This window comes from Theobroma umbraticum, unplaced genomic scaffold (assembly GCF_002168275.2).
Source record: "Theobroma umbraticum cultivar Fairchild unplaced genomic scaffold, ASM216827v3 scaffold_86.0, whole genome shotgun sequence".
Classification (NCBI taxonomy): domain Eukaryota; kingdom Viridiplantae; phylum Streptophyta; class Magnoliopsida; order Malvales; family Malvaceae; genus Theobroma; species Theobroma umbraticum.
The window spans coordinates 5,027,257-5,027,462 of NW_018397263.1; positions in this window are offsets into that span (position 1 = coordinate 5,027,257).

Sequence of the window (206 nt, forward strand, 5' to 3'; positions counted from 1 at the left end):
CACCTCCAATGCTAGCATGTCTTTAGGTGAATGTAACCATCCCTTATTTATCAATGTATCAGTAAGTTGCAATACAACATGTGATTCCATCCTGAACATTCTATAACTTTCACCTAGAGTTTGTAAAGTTTCATGTACCTAATTCCATCTATCAGAATAATTGAATCTGTTTCCCTGTTTCATTAAGTATTTCATGTGACATACAA